Source organism: Ovis canadensis, chromosome 1 (assembly GCF_042477335.2).
Source record: "Ovis canadensis isolate MfBH-ARS-UI-01 breed Bighorn chromosome 1, ARS-UI_OviCan_v2, whole genome shotgun sequence".
Lineage (NCBI taxonomy): Eukaryota > Metazoa > Chordata > Mammalia > Artiodactyla > Bovidae > Ovis > Ovis canadensis.
The window spans coordinates 172,071,263-172,081,410 of NC_091245.1; positions in this window are offsets into that span (position 1 = coordinate 172,071,263).

Below are 10,148 nucleotides of genomic sequence, written 5' to 3' on the forward strand. Positions count from 1 at the left end.
TCCAGGAATGAAACTGGGGTCTGCCGCCTTGTGGATGGATTCTTTACCAGCTGAGCCACCAGGGAAGAGGTTTCTTATTCTGAGGAGGAGGTACTCTAAGGTCCCGGAGATATGGAGCATGCTAGTGAGAGGAGAGGCAGAATTCTCAGATAATTTTCTTCAATCTAGGAGTGAAAGACTTTGCTGTATCATTTTCTATGCTAGACTAGTTGCTGTATCAGCATTCTCTGAAACAGTTCTCAATGTAAAGGGCCTTTAAGTTCATTAAATTGTCTGACTCCCAGTGCTGCATAAGGACTGATGATTTCAATATGCCCAATATGCTTAAAGAACCAGAATGCCTTCTAGATCCATAGAAATTGCTACTGGGAAACAGTGTAGCAAAGCAATATGCATGGTACAGTGACACAAACTCAAATGGTTAGTGTTTTTCTATGTGAAGGCAGTGTAGGAAAATATCTAGCAAGAATGAAAAGCTCACTGTTTCTCACACTACATTTTTATAAAGTCTTTTCATTGTATAAGTTTTTTTGGAGAAGTGTTGAAGTGACAGATGTTGATGGAATCCAACAGTGTTTTGGAATTAATTTTGTTATCTAGGAGGGATGGAAACTCAGGAATTAAGTTGAGTTTCCAAAAACTAAAAGGAAAAAGGTTTTCATTCTTATATATTTGAATCCTTGAAAGGAAATTTTGTATCAATGGCAATTATATAAAGATATATGATTGTTTGTGTGTTAATCGTCTTATATCAAATTAATAAATGTAAGCTACAAATTTATCAAAGATGTAGTATTCTACCTATAAAACCCAAGACAGTCAGCAAAAACAATGAATAAAATTGATGAGTTTATGAATATGAACATTTTAAACACTTTCTAACTTACCACTAACAACTTGGAAAACTTATGAACAAAATATTTAGAACTACCTTAGGGAAAAAATGGTGAAATATTTAGAAATAATTTTATTGAGGACAATATATGATTTAAGAAATATTTGAAGAATAGAAATACAGAAGATATGAGTCATAATTATAAAGAAACACATAAGTACTTCACAAATTAATGTATAAAAGTTACTGCAAAAGTAAAAAGCCCAAGGAAATATATTGAGAAATCTACAAATTCATTAAAGTGCTTTAGAAAGTTTGCCAAATACAAAATTAAAAACTATAAAATCACTATTATTCATATATAGAAAAATAACCAGGAAGACAATATAATTGAAAAAAAAAAATCCATTTTAGCAATAGCATAAAGCAAGGTGTCCAGTAATCAATAGTGATAATTTTGATTTCAGATATAAATAATTATGAAAAGTGTGATAAAGAATTAGATTATAAAAAGAAAGTTCCTATTTTCTTCCACTGAATATATAAATGGAAGATAAAATAATACACTCAAATTTCCAGTTGTAAGCAGAATGAGGAAGCTTGGGGCAAAGCAACCAACATTATATCTGAGAAGAAATAGAAAATCTGAATAAATTACAGAAATTATCTAGGTAAAGGGGCACCAGTCTAGAATTATGTAACAACAAAACATATCCTTACAAAATAAATGAAAAGATATCTCTCAATGATGGGAAAGGTAAACAGTGAGTAAATATAAATGACTATTGAGTATCTAAAGCAGTTATTTTAATATCTTGTCCTTTAAAATATATGCAACAGATATCATAAAGCAAACAGTAAGGATGTAAATATGCTTAAAGGCTCTAAACTTCTGGCAGTATCAGTATCAGAGCTAAAGTAAAAGAATTGATTATATAGTATTGTTATATAAGTTATATAGTAAGCATTCAAGTCATATATTAAATTATTGTTGTTCATTGTTCAGTCACTAAGTCGTGTCTCTTTGTGACCTCACAGACTGCCCCATTCCAGGCTTCCCTGTCCTTCACCAACTCCCGGAGTTTACTCAAACACATATCCTTTGAGTCAGTGATGCCATCCAACCATCTCATCCTCTGTCGGCCCCTTCTCCTCCTGCCCTCAATCTTTGCCAACATCAGGGTCTTTTCCAATGGATCAGCTCTTCACATAAGGTGGCAAAGTACTGGAGCTTCAGCTTCAGCATCAGTCCTTCTAATGAACATAAGTGTTGATTTACTTTAGGATTAACTGGTTTGATCTCCTTGCTATCCAAGGGACTCTCAAGAGTTTTCCATAACACTACAGGTGGAAAGCATCAATTTTTGGTGTTCAGCCTTCTTTACAATTGTCCAACCATTACATTCATACATGACTACTGGAAAAATCATAGCTTTGACTACAGGTAACTTTATTGGCAAGGTGATGTCTCTGCTTTTAATATACTGTCTAGGTTTACCATAGCTTTTCTTCCTAAGTTATATATTAATCATTTAAGTCATTTTAAGTTAATCAGTAAAAATAAGAAAAATAACAATTTTGAAAGAAAAAGTACAAAAATATATGATTAATCCAAATTAAACCAAAAAACGAGATGAAAAAACCAGTAACATGATGAACCAACCACAGTAACCATAGTAATGCTAGATAAAGTAGTCCCAGGTTTCTGTAAATAAAGAGAATCAAACTTTTTGTGTGGTCCCAGTCATACCCTGAACCCTCCAGGACTGATAAAACCAGGAGTAATAATCCTTGTTTCTTTCCAAGTTTCCTGTTGATTATTGCTGAAGATGTCTTACAATCATAACAAGAACTACAAGGACTGGTCCAACTACAGCACTGCTGCTGCTGCTACTGCTGCTAAGTCACTTCAGTCGTGTCCGACTCTGTGCGACCCTGTAGACTACAGCCCACCAGGCTCCCCCATCCCTGAGATTCTCCAGGCAAGAACGCTGGAGTGGGTTGCCATTTCCTTCTCCAATGCATGAAAGCGAAAGCTCAGTTGTGTCTGACTCTTCGCGATCCCATGGACTGCAGCCTAGTCATTAGTTTCTAAAAGGGAACATGGGCCCTGGTGACAACCCCTAGACATTTCTAGCCAATAACATCCTTATGCATAGGATGAGGACATTCCCAGGCCAGGCTGTGCAGAAAAGGAGAAGGAACCCTGGCAGATCTTGACCAACTCCCTCAGTGGAAGTGAAGGAGCTAATTCACATAAAATTCAAACAGGCAAAATTATCTTATGATGATTCAGGGCTTCCCTGGTGGCTTAGATGGTAAAGAATCTGCCAGCAATGCAGGAGACATGAGTTCAATCCCAGGGAAGATCCCCTGGAGAAGGGAATGGCTACCCAATCCAGTATTCTTGCCTGGAGAATTCCATGGACAGAAGAGCCTGGCAGGCTACTTTCAATGAGGTCGCAGAGTCAGACATGACTGAGAGACTAACTCTACTACTAAGTCAAGGAAATCACTTTCAGCTTCTATATCAGGAAGAGTTCTCCTAACAAATTATATATATACAAGAGAGTCCCAGAAGCATCCTATAGAAACCTAGCTAACAATCACAATGTTGATGAGCTTAAATGGTTCATAGAAGACATGCATAATTCCCTTCCCTAGATAGAAACCTTGTTGTTGTTTTGCTAAACTCATCTCTCTTCCAATCACCCATATCAAAATTTATCACATATTCAACTGCCTTCTGAGCAGCAACATCTATTTATCTAAAGTCACATACAACTCAGTTCAGTTCAGTTCATCGCTCAGTCATGTCTGACTCTTTGTGATCCCATGGACTGCAGGATGCCAGGCCTCCCTGTCCATCACCAACTCCTGGAGTTTACTCAAACTCATGTCCATTGAGTCGGGATGCCATCCAACCATCTTATCCTCTGTGGTCCCCTTAAATTCCAAAATTAATTCATATATTTCTCCACTAACAAATTTCCCCATACATGTTCCATTCCAACTCTGTATTCTATGTCTAAGTAAATAAATAAGTATTAATAGCTCAGTCACGTTCAACTCTTTGCAACCCCATATCAGGCTTCTCTGTCCATGGAATTTTCCATGTAAGAATACTGGAGTGGAATGTCATTCCCTTCTCCAGGGAATCTTCCCAACCTAGGGATGGAACTCAGGTCTCCTGCATTTCAGGCAGATTCTTTACTGTCTGAGCCACCAAGGAATCTCATTCTATGTCTAGGATATTTCATTTATAGACAATTATCACAGGTAACTTAGAAAGTAAATATTTATTTCTCTCTTCCCTTTATTATCTTTCTTCATAATAATCATCTAATCCTGGTAATCGTCTACCAGAGGTCTCCCAAATGTGACTGTTCTTTTCTGTCCCTAGTACTCTCGCTTTAGCTTATGCCATTATTATCTCTTTAGGTTAGTACAACATTCTTTGGTGTCTCAGCTTCTGATATCCCTTTCCTAACATAGTGATACACTTCTGTTGACATGGTCTAAATTTCAGATTTATACTTTCAGTTCAGAATGCCCAACCACAAATTAAACCTACCCAAAGCCAAATAAATATATGAACATGTAAAAGAACTGGGGAAATGAAAGTCAGCTACCATAAAATCTGAGGAACTCCTAAACTACACAAAGATTTTATAAGACTTAAGTTAAAGGAGGAGATGAAGTCACATCCTAAGAAACTGGTGTTAATTGTAATAATTTTTAGATTAACCCTAAGAAGCTTTAAAATCAATCAACAGTGTTCCTTTCTCTCTCTGTGGAAATTCATCATCAGCAATGATTTGTATTCTCAGGCTAATTGCAAAAGGCAGTTAACTAAGGAAAGCAAGTGCCTGTCCTTCTAGGTCATCAATGGCACACAGAACAAAACAGAAAGCAAACCTCAAAGATGGTAAAGAAAAGCTAAAAAGCAGCCCTTTCAAGTAGGGAAATATTTTAACTTGCTTCATTTTCTGAGTAAAGATCTCTTTAGTTTAGCAAATCTTGATCCCCCAACCTGCCTATCTATAAAAATCCAACTAGTTGATAACTCCTGACTTCTTTTCACTGAATTGTCCTTGAAGCTCTCTTTTCAAAGGTTTTCAGAGATACAAATGAAATCATGAAGATTGCCTGTTCCAGCAGAGTACTTCATTCATATCTATGAGGAAAGCAGGAGGATCAAGAAAACCAAGAAGAGAAAGGTAACCAAAATACTTTCAGAGGAAAGTGATCTAATTCTAAAAATAGATATTAAAAGCAGATTTTGTCATTGGTAGAGATTTGAGTGGTGTATAATGCTTGCAAAATCAAAAAGAGTCTGCAAGAAAAAAAAAGCAATCTGAGAACAACAAACAAAATGAAATACATTGCAATTAAGTATTTTGTTGTATGAAAGTATGCATGATTAAATTAACAAAGGAGTGAATAATCAGCTTTACATCATCAGGCTGGATAAAATCCATATGAGTGGCTGAACTGCTTGTCTGAAAATATATATATATATTTTTTTTCCTTCTTCTGACTCATTGATAGTATTCCTTTATCTGGGAAAATGCACATAACATTGAGTTCCACTTACTTCCATGTTTAGCTTTTCATCTTCCATTTTATGTTCTATGCTTTGGAAATGACCAGCAATTTTTTATTTCAGTGACATTCTTTTCAAAGAAGCTCTGGTTTTATTTTTCCTGATGATGGCCTTTCTGGTTACTGCATAACTTTGCTCTCACTATCTTTCTTACATATTACATATTGCTTAACTATGAGAAAAATGTTCTTAAATTCTCACTGACTTTGTAAGAAAAAAAAGACAGCAATTATGCTCATTTTTCTTACCTCCAGTGCCAGCCTTTGGAAGTGTCCATTTCTTCATGGATACTTTTCAACCTAGTCCTCTCACTTCTCATCATACAGCCTTATACTGTAGTCTTATTAGAGTCTTATTTCAGAGTTGAAGAAATAGTGGTCTAGTTCAAGTGACATGTTCATGAACAAAAAGATTTTATTACGTAATTAGAACTTATAACTCAGATATGATTTGTAAGTCAAAACATATTTTCTTTTCCAAAGTATGCAGTTCATATTCACAATAGTTGGATGAGGAAACAACTCAAGGAAGATTAATTGGTTTGCTAAAATGTATGCAAATACAGATAACCCTTGAATAACATAGGGGTTAGGAGTGCTAACCCTCTGCACAGTTGGAAATCCATGTATAACTTATAGTCAGCTATCCGTATCTTGGCTCCATATCACATATGAAACGGACCTTGGATCCTATAGTATGACAGTATTTACTATGAAAAAAAAAATCGTTGTATAAGTAAACTCATGCAGTTCAAACTCATGTTGTTAAAGGGTCAATAGTAGTAATGTTAATTTAGGGTATAAGGCCTATTGAGAACACCGTAGATCATAAATGATAAATGATATCCTATATGATAAATGTATATCCTATAAAATTAATAAGCATCTACATCACCATTTATAATCTCCTTTCCCCCTACTACTCATGTTCCATAAAAATAAAAGTAAAAATATAATTTATGCTCTCCAAAAAAAAGAAACCACTATTAAATCTTATTTTGTGACATGCATACCTGGCTGTTGGTTTATCTTTTTCACATTTAATATGTGACAGATACCATTTTAAGGATTGTATATATTAATTTAATCCTCATAGCCATGTGGTGATGTAGGGTTTTTTTTATTATCCTCAATATACAAAAAGGAAGCTGAGGGCGACCTTAAGATGGCAGAGGAATAGGACGGGGAGACCACTTTCTCCCTCATAAATCCATCAAAAGAACATTCCAACACTGAGTAAATTACAGAAAACAACTTATGAATGCTGGCAGAGGACATCAGGCACCCAGAAAAGCAGGTCATTGTCTTCAAAAACAGGTAGGAAAAAATATAACAGATGAAAAAGGAGACAAAAGAGGTAGGGAGGGAGCTCCGCCCTGGGAAGGGAATCTTAGGAAGAGAGGTTTCCAAACACCAGGAAACACTTGCTGCCAAGTCTGTGGTGAGCCTTGGAAGCACAGAGGGCAACAGAACAGGAAGGAAAAATAAATAAAACCAACAGATTACAAGCCCAACAGTAACTCCCCCAGTGGAGAAGCAACACAAACACTTGCATCCACCACTAGTAAGTGGGGGCAGGGCAGGGAGGCACGGGAGGTGTGGGCTGTAGTGCTTTGTAAGATTCAGGCTGAATGCCCTGCGCATAACCAGAGCGAACTAACTTGGGCTAGCAAACCAGACTGTGGGATAGCTACCACATGAAAAGCTCGAACATAAGACACCGCCAGGACCACACACAGAGCAGAGGATGGAACAGAAATAGCTGGCTACAGACCATCCCCCTCCGGTGACAGGCAGCCAGAGCCAAAAGGGCTGGAAGGGGGCAATCGCAGCCCAAGAGAGACATTACCTACCAAAACGCAAGCAGGCGTCTTTGCTGACTAAGACTTCTGGGGGTTCTGGACAGTCATCAGCCACCAGAGAAGGGACGCCAGCGATACACCCAGAAATCTGAGCAGCAGAGATGGGAAAGGCAATAAGTCACAGCGATTGTGCTAGCCAAACACCTGAGCTACTCGGACCTGGGAAGGGCACAAAATGCAGGCCCAACCAAATCTGCACCTCTGAGGGCTACCTGAGCACCAAGCCTGAGCAGCTTAGACCAGGGAGGTGCATGCAGCCTAGGGCTGGCCTCAGAGGGTTCCCGGTGGAGCAATGTAGAGCCTGAGTGGTGTGCACCATGAGCAGGGGCAGGCCCAGTGGAGCTGAGACACTGCAAGCACACACCAGTGTTACTCGTTTGTAGAATCCCTCCCTCCCCACAGCACGACTGAACAAGTGAGCCTAAAAAAAGAAAAAAAAAAAAGTGTCCACCACCTCCCCATCCCCCCTCCCCTGTGACAGGTTGGAAATCAGAAACTGAAGAGACCAGCAAACAGAAGAAGTTAAACAGAGGGAACCACCTTGGAAGTGACCCCACACTGCCCACAACACTAGAGAAATGGCCAGATATATCTTTACTATTTTTACGATCATTCTTTTTTGTTGTTGTTGATGTTGTTGTATGATTTTTTTCTTTTCTTTTTCCTCTTCTTTTTTTTAACCTTTTTAAATTTTTAAGTCCTTTCTTTCTCCTTTAATTTTTAGTTTTATAACCTACTATTACTTTTCAAAAAAAAAAAGACCCTATTTTTAAAGCAAATGCCTTATTACTCTTTTTGTGGTGGTGGTTGTTGTTTTTTTAATAATTCTTGTGGCTTTGCTTTTTTTTTTTTCTTTCTTCTCCTTCTTCTTCCTCTTTTCTTTAATATTGTATTTTTGAAAATCCAACCTCTACTCTAGATTTTCAATCTTTGCTTTTTGGTATTTGTTGTCAATTTTGTACATTTAAAAACCCAATCTTCAGTACCCAATTTTACCTGAGAACGAGATTACTGGCTTGACCACTATCTCCTCCTTTGGACTCTCCTTTTTCTCCACCAGGTGGCCTCTGTCTCTTCCCTCCCCCTTCTCTTCTCTACCCAACTCTGTGAACCTCTGTGTGTTCCAGACAGTGGAGAACACTTAGGGAACTGGTTACTGGCTGGATCTGTCTCTCTTCTTTTCATTTCCCTCTTTTATCCTCCTGGCCACCTCTGTCTACTTCCTCCATCTCCTCTTCCCTGTATAACTCTGTGAACATCTCTGAGCAGTCCAGACTGTGGAGTGCACATAAGGAAGTGACTACTGACTAGCTTGCTCTCTCCTCTTTTGATCCCACCTCATCTCATTCCAGTCACCTCTAACTACCCCCTCCCTCTTCTCTTCTCCATGTAACTCAATGAACCTCTCTGGGTGTCCCTCAATGTGGAGAAACTTTTCGTCTTTAACCTAGATGTTTTATCATCAGTGCTGTATAGATGGAGAAGTCTTGAGGCTACTGTAAAAATAAAACTGTAAACCAGAAGCAAGAGGCTTAAGTCCAAATCCTGAGAACATCAGAGAATTCCTGAATCCAGGGAACATTAATCGATAGGAACTCATCAAACACCTCCATACCTACACTGAAACCAACACCACGCAAGGGCCAACAAGTTCCAGAGCAACACATACCACACAAATTCTCCTGCAACACAGGAACACACCCCTGAGCTTCAATATACAGGCAGCTCAAAGGTACTCCAAAACCATTGACATCTCATAACCCATTACTGGTCACTTCATTGCACTCCAGAGAGAAGAAATCCAGCTCCACCCACCAGAACTTCAACACAAGCCTCCCTAACCAAGAAACCTTGACAAGTCACTGATACAACACCGTCCACAGTGAGGAAACACCATAATAAAGAGAACTCCACAAATTCCCAGAATATTAAAAGGCCACCCCAAATGCAGCAATATAACCAAGATGAAGAGACAGAGGAATACTCAGCAGGTAAAGGAGCAGGATAAATGCCCACCAAACCAAACAAAGGAGGAAGAGATAGGGAATCAACCTGAGAAAGAATTCTGAATATTAACAGTGAAAATGATCCAAAATCTTGAAATCAAAATGGAATCACAGATAAATAGCCTGGAGACAAGGATTAAGAAGATGCAAGAAAGGTTCAACAAGGACCTAGAAGAAATAAAAAAGAGTCAATATATAATGAATAATGCAATAAATGAAATCAGAAACATTCTGGAGGCAACAAATAGTAGAATAACGGAGGCAGAAGATAGGATTAGTGAAATAGAAGATAGAATGGTAGAAATAAATGAATCAGAGAGGAAAAAAGAAAAACTAATTAAAAGAAATGAGGACAATCTCAGGGACCTCCAGGACAATATGAAACACTCCAAAATTTGAATTATAGAAGTCCCAGAAGAAGAAGACAAAAAGAAAGACCATGAGAAAATACTTGAGGAGATAATAGTTGAAAACTTCCCTAAAATGGGAAAGGAATTAATCACCCAAAGCCAAGAAACCCAGAGAGTTTCAAATAGGATAAACCCAAGGCGAAACACCCCAAGACACATATTAAACAAGTTAACAAAGATCAAACACAAAGAACAAATATTAAAAGCAGCAAGGGAAAAGCAACAAGGGGATTCCCATAAGGATAACTGCAGATCTTTCAATAGAAACTCTTCAGTCCAGGAGGGAATGGCAAGACATATTTAAAGTGATGAAAGGAAATAACCTACAGCCCAGATTACTGTACCCAGCAAGGATCTCATTCAAATACAAAGGAGAAATCAAAAGCTTTATAGACAAGCAAAAGCTGAGAGAATTTAGCATCATCAAACC